At 33.1% G+C, this 16147-nt stretch overlaps 1 long non-coding RNA gene across 1 annotated transcript; it reads right to left on the reverse strand.

Moving 5' to 3' along the window:
* Positions 1-1501: 1501 nt before the first annotated feature.
* LOC143049455 (uncharacterized) lies at positions 1502-8588 on the reverse strand. Its single transcript, XR_012970252.1, has 2 exons — positions 8473-8588; positions 1502-2153 (listed from the first exon to the last, which is right to left on the reverse strand). It is a non-coding gene; the product is annotated as an uncharacterized LOC143049455 (long non-coding RNA).
* Positions 8589-16147: the final 7559 nt, after the last annotated feature.

Genomic DNA, 16147 nt, shown 5'->3' on the forward strand with positions numbered 1-16147 from the left:
CAGGTGCTTTGGAAGGGTAAACTGGGCCAAAGGACACTGTGCGCTATGGAAAAGCTGTATCGCATCTTATCATAGATTTTAACGATAAAACTATCCTATTTGTTGACCATATAACACACTTTTCAGGACTTGTGAGTAAGCGACCCAGTTTACGCATCAATAAACTCTAGAACAATGTGTTGAATCCTTATAATTCTTAGCCACATTTCTCATTAGTTATTCACAGATTACGCTCATTGAAATCTAAAACGTCACTACAGACACGGGCAAAGCGAACACATTAGGATATATAAACACCGTAAGAAGTGTGGTGCCCATAAGAATATCTACAACCTGTCGATAAACTTTATTGCCGAAACGTACATAAATGTTGCCAAGGAGAAAATTTAGGGCTTTTACCATCTCATCACACCTCCAGTAAAAATATCTAGCATATTTACCTTTCTCATTTGAATGAAAGGCTTTATATAAGTTGCAGCAACTAAATTTGCAATCAGACTTATCTAACGACCATTTAATAAAAAAGAAAAACTTTGGTTTGATAAGATTATGTGCAAGTGTAGTATAAAGATTGGAAAAGTCATAACTGTCAACCAAATCAAAAGGACCTTCAAAAGCACGTTATTTATCTAAAACATCCAAAGAATTTTGTACACTCCAAAAATTATTAATTCCACTATTTTCATATGTTTTATTAGAAAAAAACTAATGATAAATTCTTTGATAGTAGTTAAAGAACTCGTTGAAAGCACCGAAAGATCAGTAGTAGAACACTAACTTAAGGCCGTGATTAAACGATATTTTACGAGTTTTTTGATTAGTTTAGGTAACCAATACATTGTGGGGACCTTCAAATGTTCAGAGGAGGCCTTAAGCGGAGCTGTGATAGTGACATGATAATTTACTAAATGACTCTCTTTGGTGCTTATGGCCTTGATGCTACATAAACAAAACTTCATTATAATGAGATATTATCCGAATCTTAAGTTTGATAGTTTTCGTTCTTATAACGTCACGTTTTACCGTGACGTTAATTCGATTATTCATGAAATTTAGCGGAGTGCTATATTAATTTAATCAGTACATTTTCCAAGCTTTATTGTCTTATATCTTTTATGCATTAAAATAGAAAATAGACCAGTAATGATATCACATTGAATGTTATGAAAGTTGATTTGGCAACATGGTATATCGAAGTGTAAACCAAGAGAAGAAATCAAACGGACCAATCCGATTCAATTATTTGTAGATATACCAATCATATACGAATTATAAGATTATGGTAATAAACTGCAGACTTACAACGTACACATAATGTATTACATTGAAGACCAAGTGGTGGCCTTCGGCTGTTGTCTGCTCTTTGGCGGGTTGTTGTGTCTTTGACACATTCCCCATTTCCATTCTCAATTGTATTTAATAAAACAGCAGGCTTACAACATACAAATAGTGTATTAGTAAACAGCAGGATGTACACATAGTGCATAGATAAACAGCAGGCTTACAACAAAATATTTATTACCAGGGTAATAATGACGTACTCAAAATATCATTTAGTAGATGATGAATCGGCATAAAAAACAAATCATCACTCTAATATAAAAAATTGTCAGTTTCAGAAATGACGTTTAAAAGGAAAAGATAAGAAATACTCGTTTCTACATCGAATTGTTCTAATATTGAATAACTGTCATATGTAATATAATCTAAATCGGTTGTATTCAAATGAAGCATATATTTGGTCAGTTCCTAATACAATCACTCTAATTCTATCATGTCGTTTAACTGAAAATATTTCATTCAGAAACACTATATCTCCGTGTTTGATTCTCTGACATGTTTTGTTGTTAGACTGAATCAACTCGACACAAACATCAACTGCCAATCTTCTCTTAGTTGCTCCGACAGAAACTGTTACTTCAGCCTTTATTAAGCCATCTTTTGGTACTACTATCTCCTCTCCTTTCTTAGCTAATTTGAAATTCGATTCAAAAGAGAGTTGTCTCCATTTCAATGGACTCCGTTTTGGGACAGCAATGACACTGTTTGGATCCAGATTATAAAATCCAACATTCTTCACAGGGTGGCATGAAACTATGTCTATGAGGAACAACACTATCGAAAATCTAACAAAATTCATACTTGTGAACTTCCTATCAAAAATAAAATCAAGTAACAAATTTACTAAAGATATTTACTTTCAGAGTATATGATTGATTGTAGATAAACATTTTCATTTGAAACAAAGATTCATTTAACTACAATGACAAGTACCAAGTTAGGAATATACAAGTTGTTTTTTCACTCGTTTCATTGGTTTATAACGTTTGATTCTGTCGGTTTTTATAGACTTTCTAGATGCAAATCAAGATATGCGGCAGAATTAAATGTATTTGTGCTATCCTTTATATTATGTTTAAAAGGAGATATGCGTTTAACATAGTTACCAAAATTGAATAATTTAGTGAGAGAAAATCCTTTATATAAAACACGAGGTAAAATGATAATGATATCTTTTTATAATCTTTTTAAAGAACGCCTGTTTATCATACACTTAGAGTAAATAACTTATATTTTTTACAGTATGATAATAGCATTAAATTTACGTGACTTCCATATTTTCCGAAATGGTGCTTAGGAGGCTGATGAATAACATTACTAATCGCGTCCGGTTATTATCGCATGCCTTTCCATCACGTTATGGCATGGCATTTGGACGTCACTCGGCAAATTCAGGAAATATACCCCAATGAAACGTTGTCAGTGAAAAAACATAACAAAGTAGCATAAAAACAAGTATTAGGTAATTCAATGATATCAATCATTTGTATTTACTTAAACTAGATTATCTTTACACGTGCATCTATTCTTAGTACCGCCTACCGGATTGAGTGACAGTTTAACTGATTAAATATATAATTGTGTCTTTGGGATTTCTAACAGTTGTTATAATTATGTCTTTGTGTGATATTAAGGAATTAGAATTTATATGGATTTAGTCATCGGTCATAAAGCAGTTGATGAATATAACATGGTGTCAGATGTAAGACAACTCGTGAATGTCAAGACTATTGTTTGCCGCAGGCACCGAAAAAAAGTAACATGGAAGCAGCCTCCTGAAATGAACTTTTCCAGTGACGGAAATATGAACGAAATGGCGTCAGACAATGGAGTTATAGTTAGATGTAGCTATGAGCGAAATAGATGAAAAGGATACATGCAACGTGTGCTTTTTGTCATCGGAGAGGAAGCTGGGATATTTTTAACACCTTTTATATCCAGGAAGCAGACAAAGACAAAATTGCACCACTGTTCACACATTTTGAAAGATATTGCATACCGAGAAAAAAATGTAACCATGGAAAGTTACAAATTCAACACATAGGTACACGAACAATCAGAGTCGATAAATCAATTTGTAATGGATTTAAGGAGCATGACACGAAATTGTGCGTTTGCCGCAATAAATAAAGAACTTGTACGGGATCGTACTGTGTGTGGGACAAACTCAACAAGGGGTTAAGTGAAGATTACTGAAAGATGACGAACCAACACTCGAAAAAGCAATAATTGTTTGCCGAGCAGACGAGGAATCACAACGACAAATTAAGACATTAAAAAAGGAGGAAGCTGTGCACGTACTCAAAAGAAGACCACGTTATGAAAATCAACAACAAATAAGAAAGGAAGATCAATCATTCAATTGCGGAAAATACGGAATTCGACAGAAAAAAAGAAATTGTCCTGCTTATGGAAAAAAGTGCCGAAAATGTAGTAAATTGAATCACATTCAAAAATTTTACAGATCCAAACGTAAAGTACACGCATTGGAGGAATATGAATAAAATAGTGATTCCGATCAGGACGAATTCTTCGTTGGAAGCGTCACCGAAAAGAGGAAAACGGAAATTGTCAGAGATAAATGCATTACAACATACACATTTCAAGGTAAGAAAATTAAGTTTAAAGTTGATACTGGCGCAGAAGTTAATAGTTTACCGTCCGCAATTTTTGACACGCTCTTTAATGTAAAATTAATGTCAACGCTAACGCTAACAAGCTATTATGGTGATAAACTGAAAGTACAAGGTAAATGTCAATTAGAATTACAAGATAAACAATTTGATTTCTTTGTTACTGAGACTGAAGAATCACCACTACTTGGATTAAAAGCATCCAATGATTTGGAACTAATACAAGTAATCATGACCATGAAACCGGAACAATACCCAATTAAAGCATTTCCGAAGGTATTCAATGGACTAGGATGTCTAGAGAAACTTTAACTCATTAAAATTGACAAAAGTATTCAGCCTGTCGTAAATGCACCGAGAAACATACCAGCTAAGCTACGAAAGAACTTGAAAGACTTTGAAAGAATGGAAGAAAACATGTTATAGGAAATTTGACGAAACAATTGACACTCACAAATTGTTGTTAGAAAACCAATATCAAACAAATTAGGAGTGTGTTTAGATCCAAGATCCCTTAATGTTGCCATAAAAAAAGGAAATTGTGCCAATTACCAACAATTGAAGACATAACACTGAGAACATTCGGCGCAAAATGGTTCTTCAAAGCTGATTGTAACCAATGCTATGGGAAGCTCAAACTGGATGAAAAAAAACAATTGTTGACATCCTTTAGTTCTTCTTTTGTCAAGTACTGCTTTATGAGAATTTCGTTCGGAATCCAAAGCTCACAAGAGGTATACCAAAAACGCATCTCTCAAATATTTGAAAATATCATTTGGGTTTTAACAGAAGAAGAACACTGTCGTAGGCTTGACGGAAATGTGAAGAAGTAGGTTTACCGCTTAATTTAGAAATATGTCAATGTACATAGGACATGTACTATGCAAAGATGGAATCCGTCCGGATCCAGAGAAAATCAAGGCAATAAAAGACACGACAAATAACAATATAAAGAGTGCAGAGGCTACTTGGTACTGCTAATTATATAGCAAAGTTTGTACCAAACATGTCAACAATAACAGAAACTATAAGACAATTACTCAAAGACGAAGTTGAACGTATCAAAGACATTTTAACCAATGATCCTGTGCTGACGTATTTTAATGTTACTAAACCAGTCAAAGTAAGCTGTGATGGGTCAAAATCGGGTGCTTGTAGATTTGTTATTACAAGATGATAAACCTTTGGCGTTTGCTTCCAGATCTATGACCGAGACCGAAACACGATATGCAAACATTAAGAAAGAAATATTAGCTATATTGTATGGACTTGAGAGATTACATCAGTACATATATAAAAATATATACTTGTCGAGTCTGATCGTAAAGCACTTGAAGCTATCGTGAAACAGCCATTAGCAAATACACCACCAAGGTTACAGAGGATGTTACTCAGATTACAGACTTATGACTTTTCTGTAAACTATAAGCCTTGGAAATTAATGTTCGTACCAGATATGCTATCAAAGGCATACATAAAAGATGACCGAGATAACATTAATGAAGACATTGAATTCTTCACCAACATGGTAATTGAAAATATGCCGGTATCGGATAAGAAAATGGAAGAAATAACAGATGAGACATAAAAAGTTGACAAGTTGTCAATAGTTAAAAAAATATATCTTAGAAGGTTGGCCTGAAAGTGACGTACCAAATACAATTAATGAATATTGGAACTGTAAAGATGAACTTACGGAAGACAAATGAATCGTTTTAAAAGGTTTTTATTTATCCCAACTAGTCCAAGATGGAATGCTGAAAAGACTAAATGAATGTCACATTTGAACAGAAAAAAAACCAAGAAGTTAGCGAGAGATTTTGTATATAGGCCAGGCATAAATGGACAGATTTATGACATTATTACAAAATATGGAATATGCTTAGAACACAGAAATTCAAATAGAAGGAGCCGCCCGAAATACTAAATCTTCCTTAGCACGCAGTCGGAACTGATTTATTTCATTGGAATAGATCTGACTATTTGATGGTTGTGGATTATTACTTAAGATATTTAAAGATTGCCAAGCTAGAAAAACATCAGTGCAAAAACAGTGATTTTAAATCAATATTCGCACGTCATGGCATACCAACCAAAATTCGTTGTGATTCTGGATCTCAATATTCATCCGTTAAATTTCAGAAATTTGCTAAAACTTGGAATTTTCAACATACTACATCGAGTTTGTATCACCAACAACAAATGGACTAGCAGAAAAATATGTTAACGTTGTTAAAACCTTGCTTGACAAAACTGAAGCTGACGAAAGAGATCCATACATCACTTTATAGACTACTGAAATACTCCAATAAACAATGTAAGTTCACCTGCGCAATAACTCATGAACAGACGGATTAGGGGACAATTACTGGCTTCTCAGAAACTACTTACTTCGAAGGTCCCGAACATCCATACCACACGCCAAAAGATGAAAAACACCAAAATTAAACAAAAGAACTACTATGATAGAGATATAAAAAACAACAGAAATTTAGGAAAAGACAAACCGTTCGTTATCAGGACAATAACCGGTGGAAGTCAGCTATAATAACTGATCAACTTGACCAGCCGAGGTCATCCACCATTCAAACTCCAAATGGAAATACGTATCGCCGAAATACGGGGCATATCATAAAGACAAATGAGAACTGTGAAAATATTTCACTAGATGATGAACTTCCAATTGAACATTCAAACAAGGACATGACTATAGAGATAGAAAACCACTCGAAGAATTCGGAACAACATTACACAAGCAGAACAGTTAGATCACCGATCAGATATAAAGATTATGTTAATTAGAATAGTCAGTCGAGATCTGAGTAGTCACGAAGGGTCACAATTAAACCCTTGCTCAGATATAGGGGTAGGAAGGCAGAGCAGTCTACTCTGACCTTATAATTATGTTAAGATTTATTTTAAATAATCAGACAATATATTGTATAAGTCAACTAAATCTAATTATAATTCAGTACACTTGTATTTGATAGTAAACTCTGTTCTAAGGCATTACAACAATTATTTCAAAATTGTGTCTGGTTATTTTAATGACTTGAAACCTTTCTGTGAAATGCAAACATCAATAGCGATTAATCGTTTGCTTTGTAAATACTGTAAATATTACTTCTGTAATTTCTTATCGTTTCACTGAAAGAACATTAAATTACTATTACAGTTTCTTCACAGAGGAATTGTAACGATATAAATTATTTGTTTTTACTTTAACAAAGTTACCTTTACACGTGCATTTATTCTAAGTAACGCCTACCGGATTGAGTTACAGTTTAACTGATTAAATATATAATTGTATCGTAGAGATTTCTAACAGTTGTTAAAATCATGTCTTTGTGTATTATTAAAGTACTAGAATCTAAATGGATTTAGTCGTCAGTCATAAAGCAATTTATTCAAATTTAAAAAAAATAGTTTTTGTCTGTATTTCTTCTGCTGAAGTATATGATGAAAGGATCAATACATGTCATATTTCACATCAAACCCTTCATTGGCCCTCGTTGATGATATCATCCCCCGAGCCTTTCGGCTATCATGAAAAGTGCCGATAAAGTGTTTGATATGAAATATGCAAAGTAATAATCTATACATATATAAAGGAAAAAGCCGGCAATAAAAAGTGCACAGTTTGACCCTATAGGATTGCAGAATGTCTTTTTAAAACCACGTCTTCCAATTGTGATTAAAACCAGCGTCTTGATGAAACTTATACGCTATTTTTAATTATTGATAGACATAAGATCCCAATGAAGAAACCAAGTAAAAATCTAAATTACAATTAATTTGAATATAAAACCAACACCAAATGCAATACTTTCATGCCTAGATATTGAGGAAAAGTATTAGTCCTGAACTTCTCTGACTTTACTAACAAGGACGTGCTGCTTACGCAAAAACTGCCTGACAAGATCTATGAAAAAGATGACTGAAATCGACGCTACAATATTTTTACCGTCACCATCACGAATTGGTTGCTCGATATGATGTATTGGTGTCTAAACGCCCTTGAGACATGTTTTCCTGGTCTGATACCTTCTAATACCAGTACGATAGTGTTTTATTCCCGACTGAGACATATTGACTGAATCTGGATTCGCATTGCGGGTGATGCATTCATAACAAGAGACGTTTAACCTGTCTACGCAACCGACCTCGCTCCTGTTGGATGTAATGTTAGTACCTCAGTTTGTTACCTTAATTTGTCTCTTTGTAATCGATTTTCGGGATTAGAACATCCGTAAACTTCTGTCTTCTAAATCTATGCGATTCCAGATTAAAACATGTGACTTGCAAATTTAAATGTAACACCAAGATAAATAACATGTCTAGGAATATTAACAGATACTCATTTGAATCAAGGACTAAATCATAATACACTCTAAAGACAAAGGACATAAGCAAAGACAAGAATACAATGAATTAAAATGAATAACTGCTCAATTAGTACGCATTTGAATCAATTATAAAATTATAACAAAATACCTACCCTAATGCATAATATAGAATAGTTAACGAATTGCCATAAAGTTTGAAAGTTCCGTCTTTTATATACGAAGTAAGGACTTCTAAAAATGTAGGATATTTTGCTTGTGTAGGATTTCGAATCCGGGTATATAATCATATAAAAAGGATTGCCGACTTGTCAATATTAATCACTAGTTACATAAGGTATGACATTGATTTCAAAGAAACTTTTACTACGTAATCACAGTTTGAATTCTCTGACGCATATTGGACCTTGTTAATGTAAGAAAAACGAATGTAGACACAGAATACCTTTTATAATGTTATCATGATTTAATAGATTGATTATTAAAAGTTTGTTAGATAGTTTGTTTTCATGCACAACATTAAGGCAATGGTAAAAGATTTAGACAAATTTCCGCGACAAACACTCTACAGATTATTACAACAAATATGATATGTAGCATTTAACATGCCTGATAATTCAAACATGTGTATAAATATTCATTCAACGTTCTATAAATATAATATTTTTTTTTGCTATAAACAATGGGCTAAAACAAAAGCAAATCATTATAAGAAACGTATCAGGGAGCCTCGGTGGCCGAGTGGTCTGAGTAGTCCAACTACTGTATCACTAGCCTGTCAACACTGAGGGTTTTAGTTCTTATCCCGCACATGACAGGTGCACTCGACTCCAATCTTAATTGACAATCCCGCACATGACAGGTGCACTCGACTCCAATCTTAATTGACAATCCCGCACATGACAGGTGCACTCGACTCCAATCTTAATTGACAATCCCGCACATGACAGGTGCACTCGACTCCAATCTTAATTGACAAGGATTGTCAGTTTTCCGGCCGAGGCCATTGGTTCTCTCCGGTCACTGTGGCTTCCTTCACCAGTAAAAACTGAGCGCAACGAAATATCACAATAGTGCTGAAAGTGGCGTTTAACACCAATAAATCAATCAATCAATCAATCAGATCATATCACATCCTTGATATATACTAGTAATCTATATACAGTATCTATTAGAACGTTGTTACACCAAAAATAGAATTGTTCACAATTGGAAAATGGGAATTATATCTTTTGTCACTTAGTTAAGGCTTGACGCGACCTTTAAAGGAGTATTTGGGGAAAAACAAAAATATTGAACCAAAAATTAAACAACGACTGTTTGATATTATATGCTGAAAATTAATAAAACAATAAAAATATGCAAATTTAGGTAAACTAGACATTAATTCGGACTTATTTCTTTCAAGGACAATATTGACAGCTTTCAAAGAATAAAATTGTTTTGTTTGTTGTCAAATTTTTCGTGTCTCGCGTTCCTTGTGCAATACATTAGATATACATAAGATCCCAATGAAGAAACTTACAACCAAAAAGTCCGAAAATAATATCAAATCCGGAAAGGAATCAGATATAAGCACGAGGGAGGTCGTTTCTTAATTCAAAATGATTTCGAAATTATATAACAACAAATATAGATAGCACAATATTCGTATTTTTGTGTCAGAAACAGTTCTCAAATTACGTCCGAGTTTGTTGATTTTCTTAATATATCGGTATTCCTCTTTGTGCTACATAATAAATATATTTACATAACTACATGATAACTGTTATCATTTCAGTTTTTGATAAACTAAGTAGTATTATGTATTTGCACACAGGTATGTGTACTAAAAAAATGAGCGAAGTCTTGAAATCTGAGGTCAAATAAAAACATAACCACTCCTTTTTCTTGAGAAAGGGTTGAAATACCACGAGACTTCAATATATTATTTTAAGTTTGAAATTGTTTCCTTCTTTGTTTACAAATGCATGAATAATTAAAAACCAATTGTTCAGAGAACAATTGAAGGCCTTTCCACACCAAAGAAATTTTGAAAAGAAGCTAGTTGCTTCAGACTGATGTGATAAAAAAAAAAAAAAGGATATGATATGCTTGAAGGTGAACTAAAGGAGATCATATGCTACTTCCGGTAAAGTAAATGTTACTTTTGATCTCATATGATAGCTTCTTTCACACTGATTCCAAAAATATATAGTTTCTATATACTTTTGCCTGTAAACCGGGATATAATTGACCACTTTCGGTTTACAGAAAGTCACTTCTAGTCTTTAGTGATAAGTAAATGTATTTAAATTACAAAATATATGGTTTCTGAGTACTTTGATATGAAAAAAGTACAAGGTCATATGGCTTTATAATGAACTTAGTTGAAGTTATAATCAAATAACCTTATATTGAGACATTTCGGGGACACTAACTCCTATAAGATGCCATTTAATTGTATCAGACCAAATGTAACATATCTTCTTTACAATAAAGCAAACATTTTGCACTTGTTCTTTAATGTATATGGAAAAAGTCAAAATTTAGAACTTGACCTTGACCTTTGACCTTGAACTAATTTTAAGTTAGGACCTAAGGGCCTCAAACAAAAACATTCCAGGGTTATATGGTTAATAGTTGATGAGTTGAAAACACATACCGACAAATTTATTTGTAGAGGTAGATAACTCCTATAGGAGGGATAAATCCTACTTTGTAAAGGATCACTCTAATTCAAACAAAAAATTATCTGAAACTGATATTATCAAGATGCTTGATTTCTTGATTGACAACATATTTGTTACGTTCGGAGGACGTGTTTTTCAGCAGACTGTCGCCATTCCAATGGGAACAAACTGTGCCTCTCTACTTGCCGACTTGTTTCTTTACTATTATGAGGCTGACTTCATGCAGGAACTTCTGAGGAAGAAAGATAAGAAGTTAGCAATCTCCTTTAACTCTACTTTCCGCTATATAGATGATGTTCTTTCACTAAATAATTCAAAACTTGGTGACTATGTGGAACGCATCTATCCCATCGAGCTAGAGATAAAGGATACTACAGATACATTTAAGTCGGCCTCATATCTTGACTTACATTTAGAAATTGATAATGAGGGTCGGTTGAAAATAAAACTTTACGACAAAAGAGATGATTTCAGCTTTCCAATTGTGAACTTTCCATTTCTAAGTAGCAACATTCCAGCAGCACCTGAATACGGGGTATATATCTCCCAATTGATACGATATTCCCGTGCTTCAATTTCCTATCATGATTTTCTTGCTAGAGGGTTGCTGCTCATAAGGAAGCTATTAAACCAAGAGTTCCAAATGGTGAAGTTGAAATCATCCCTTCGTTAATTTTACGGACGCCATCACGAGTTGGTTCACCGTTATGGAATAACCGTTTCACAAATTCTATCGGATATGTTCCTTACGTCGTAACTACAATCCCCTTCCCTTTCATGAATGTGACCTACCGAATTAGACTATTTGCCGGATTTGTTATCACATAAGCAACACGACGGGTGACACATGTGGAGCAGGATCTGCGTACCCTTCCGGAGCACCTGAGATCACCCCTAGTTTTTTGGTGGGGTTCGTGTTGTTTATCCTTTAGTTTTCTATGTTGTGTCATTTGTGCTGTTGTTTGTTTGTCTTTTTCATTTTTAGCCATGGCGTTGTCAGTTTGTTTTAGATTTATTAGTTTGACTGTCCCTTTGGTATCTTTCGTCCCTCTTCTATAAACTTTCATCGAATCGCTTCGATCCAAATTAGCAAAAAAATTCCTGAGGATGTAACGAACAATTTGTAAAAAGAATTTTGTCGATATCTGTTTTTGTTACGAAGGAGATGCACTCTGATGATAAACAGTGAATAGGGAGATAACTCTTACAAAGAAAATGGTTCGGCTAAGCAGAGTGAAATTTAAAAGCGCATAAACTATACGGTACAATATGAGAAATAGCTAAGCGACATATTGCGAAACAAAAAGTTATCGTAAAAAACAAATTTGGCGGAAGAAAAAAAAATAATAATCAGAACAAATACAATAGGTCTTTCCACAGAAAAGTGGAAAGACCTAATAATCAGAACAAATACAATAGGTCTTTCACAGAAAAGTGGAAAGACCTAATAATGATAATCAGAACAAAAACAATAGGTCTTTCCACAGAAAGTGGAGAGACCTAATAATCAGAAGAAATACAATAGGTCTTTCCACAGAAAAGTGGAAAGACCTAATAATCAGAAAAAATACAATAGGTCTTTCTAAGGAAAAGTGGAAAGACCTTATAATCAGAACAAATACAATAGGTCTTTCCACAGAAAAGTGGAAAGACCTAATTACAGCAATCCTATAATAACTTAACACACGCGTATCAATGAATTAAATACTGGAACATAGGTTGTTGAGTACAAATTAAGAGATTTACAAGACAAATATATATCGAAATGCACTTAAATTATCATTAAACAAGTTTCATTATTTAATGATCGCTATAGCACAAAAATAAATCCTGGTTGATTTCAGCTTAATTGCTTTATTTGTTAATCCCTAACTTCCCCCTTGTAACGACTAAACAATAATTAAGAGCACTGCAATATTGAAATTTGTGCGTCATCTCTTTGAAAGGTACTGCACTGGTAATTTTTGTTTGATCATTCATAAAGTATTTTTCTAGTTGAACGCATTCTTTCAAATTCCATTTCCATTTTCAATTTTATTTCAAATTGTATATTCAAAATCGTGGTCACATTTTGATATTTAGCAAAAGTTTCAAGTGAATCAACTAGAAGAAGTTCAGACTACTAATGAATGCATTTGATGACTTTGCAAGACAATGGGGTTAGTGCGCCAGATGAATCAAAGCTAGGCAATGTATTTGAAAGAATCAAGGATAATATAAAGATATAGTATAAAACGATCAGTTGAAGACACGCAACTAACAGGTGTCGTTTTTTATTTTAGGTCTAGTGCATTTTCTTAAATTGACAAAAAAAGGAAATTTAAAAAAAGCTAAAAGTGGCAAGCCGATTTATTTAAACTATTAGCATTCCAGTTGAGTTTATTACTCAAACCCTAGTTTAGTTCATCTGTGATTGCCTAGTTATTAGTCTTGCACACCAAAAGAATACCAATTATCACTAGGACACTCACGGTTAAAAAAAAAATCTGCGAATACATATTCCGGTAAACATATGACTTTGTGAAAATGAAACTATATGAATGTACCTAACTCTATCTTCCTTTTTTAATATTCTCCCTAAATATTCAATATCTAGCTTCAGGGATACATAATTGAAGCTATTGGATAAGATAATTGTAAACAGCAACGTCGCAATAGAATAGGTTAATTTGTGTTGAAACAGAGACAAAGCCTCTCACAACAATACTATTCTCATATGCAAAAATTATTACTTTGAATGTCTATCTGAAAAGGAGGAATTCACACTAGAACTGTGAATCTAACATATTCTTCTACGTCATTCAAGAAAGACAAGATTTGAGAAATTAAAAAATCCATTGTTCTCTCTTTTGGTATTAACATAAAAAAAGGACAATGCATATCTCGCGATGTCCGGTTACTCTGTGTCGTTGTTCTCCTCTTATATTTAATGCGTTTCCCTCAGTTTAAGTTTGTTATCCCGATTTTGTTTTTTGTCCATGGACTTATGAGTTTTGAACAGCGGTATACTACTGTTGCCTTTATTTACTCAATAGACAGTGTCTCATCTCATATTTTCACAAACCACATATAAAGAATATGAAGATGTGCTATGATGGCCAATGAGACAACTATCTACCCCTGCTCAAATAAAGTAGATTTAAGCAATTAGAGGCAACCGTACGTCCTTCAACAATGAGAAAAACACAAACAATATAGTGAGTTATAAAAGGCCCCATAATGAAAAATATGAAACAATTCAATTGAGAAAACTTACGGCCTAATTTATAACAAAACAAATATGACAGACATGATCCACCGACAACCACTGAACAGCAGGCTCATGACTTGGGATCGACACATAAAGAATGTTGCGATGTTAAACATGTTTATGAGCGCTCAACCCTCCCACTAACCTGGGACAATTACATAATCGTAACTACTTGAATCCAGTTACTTTCACTTTCTACCTTTCTCGAAAAGTCATCTAATCATGAAGTTATTGATTGTACACATATAATTTCAGCACGAGTTGAAACGTAAAGATGCCAATAGGTATGTCAATATTTAAATACCGATGATTACCAATACAAAGATAAAAGCGTTGACAAAAATACGTGGTTTGACAAGATTCGATCAATTTAGCGTTATGATGTACTCTGACGACGAGGATATGGAGCGACTGGAAAATGGGGGTATAGTCTGAAGATTGAAATCTGGAATTTCACCAAATAAAAAGATGAATGAGTTGGATAAAGTAAATATGGTTTTCCGACCATGCAGAGGAAATGACTATAATCAAAAGATTCTACCATTACCAATATGTTATATTGTGGACGGAGTGTAATGACCGGTAATCAGCAAATTACTCCTACCGGCACAGACGGACTAATTGGGCCGGATAACTTGGAAAACGGCCCGGCATGCAGGTACTAATAGATGGGACAAAGATGAAATGTCAAAGAATGCACGATATAGGTAAATTGCAGGGATTTAGTGGTTAATTTTACTGCTGTAAAAAAATGTACAACCCCAAAGAACTATAATAAAAATGGAACACGTTTGGAACATGATGACGTTTGTGGACCAGATAATGGCCCACCATGTAATGAATGTGGTCGTGAATTGTATCCAGAACACGATTATAGTGAAGAAGATGCACTTCAAATGTACAAAAGTCTGAAAAGACCAATTTTTGTCTCAATTTGCATAAACAATTACTCGACATTCTCCAAAACTATGACTTGTGTCTTAATTTTTCTTGACAATTTCTGATTTATATTAAATTTGTATGAAATTTACTCGACAAATTCTCGACATTCTGAATATGGTCTCAAAATTTTGTAACAAATTCTAGATATCTGAATACTGTCTTGAAATTTCTCGACAGGTTCTCGACACTCTTTTTTTTTCTCAGTATGGCTTGACATATTCTGAACATTTTGAATTGTGTCTTAAATTTAATGGACAATTCTGAGTTTTACAAATCATGACCATTATACATAATATATCTTTATCTTTATTTCTCTTTATAGAATATACTGTTTTTTCAAATCATGACCAATATACATGATATATCTTTATCTTTATTTCTCCTTATAGAATATACTGTTATTTCAAATCATGACCAATATACATGATACATCTTTATATTTATTTCTCTTTATAGAATAAACTGTTATTTCAAGTTAAAGTTGGGCATGTAAATATTTCTATGATTAAAAATTTGAGTATATAAATATTTTTATAAATACAAATATAGGTATGAAATTTAAAATATTAACAAATACAAATGTGAGTATATTGATATAAACCAATTAAAATGTGGGTTTGTAAATAATTACAAATGTTGATTTATAAATCTTATAAATAATTACTTAATGATTGAAACCAATCACACTGTAGACATATTTTATGTTTCATGCATAATATTCAATGCTAATATGGTAAATAAACAACTATTGTACCAAAATGTGGCTTTTTATAATTAGCAATGTATTATTGTATCCTAATTCTTCTAAGTTTAGTTTAGCGATAGAGTATAAAACAACAAAAGAAAGTGTTTAAACTGTCAGGAATGTGTCTATACACAATTCAGGTGAAATATATACTGTTGAGATAGTTTTAAATAAGTTTTCTACAGGTACAACCAAACTTCTAAACCAAATCTTTATATCTA

The sequence above is a fragment of the Mytilus galloprovincialis genome, chromosome 10 (assembly GCF_965363235.1).
Source record: "Mytilus galloprovincialis chromosome 10, xbMytGall1.hap1.1, whole genome shotgun sequence".
NCBI lineage: Eukaryota > Metazoa > Mollusca > Bivalvia > Mytilida > Mytilidae > Mytilus > Mytilus galloprovincialis.